Source organism: Penaeus monodon, chromosome 34 (genome assembly GCF_015228065.2).
Source record: "Penaeus monodon isolate SGIC_2016 chromosome 34, NSTDA_Pmon_1, whole genome shotgun sequence".
Classification (NCBI taxonomy): Eukaryota; Metazoa; Arthropoda; class Malacostraca; order Decapoda; family Penaeidae; genus Penaeus; species Penaeus monodon.
This window is the reverse complement of record NC_051419.1, coordinates 32,943,321-32,943,729: the sequence shown is the minus strand read 5'-3', so window position 1 is coordinate 32,943,729 and position 409 is coordinate 32,943,321.

The following is a 409-nucleotide window of genomic DNA, read 5'->3' as shown; positions in this document are numbered from 1 at the left end:
GTTATGGAATATGCTTTCATATGCTCAGTTCAAATATGTGCTCAGTGTGTTTTTTTTTTCACCTACCTCATATGAGTATCAGAGCTATTAACAAATAAATTTAAGTAGGGAGTCGGCCTAGAAGCAATACCTGACCTGAGTTACAAATAGCTTTTACTCAACTTAATAATTTCCTACAATTGCTGACAATTTCTTTTCCTATACAAAAAAATAGATAGAAATAAGTGTATAAACTGTAGTTTTTTTCAGGAATGTCCATAATTTTGTACTTGCTTACATAGCAGTGTGAAATGAAATTGATAAAATGTCTAAAAACATCAGTAATATCATAAAATCTAAGGCTTAACAAAGTTCCACCTATAACATAAATTTCTACTTAAGCCAAAATGAAGTATATGTGAAATTGAAG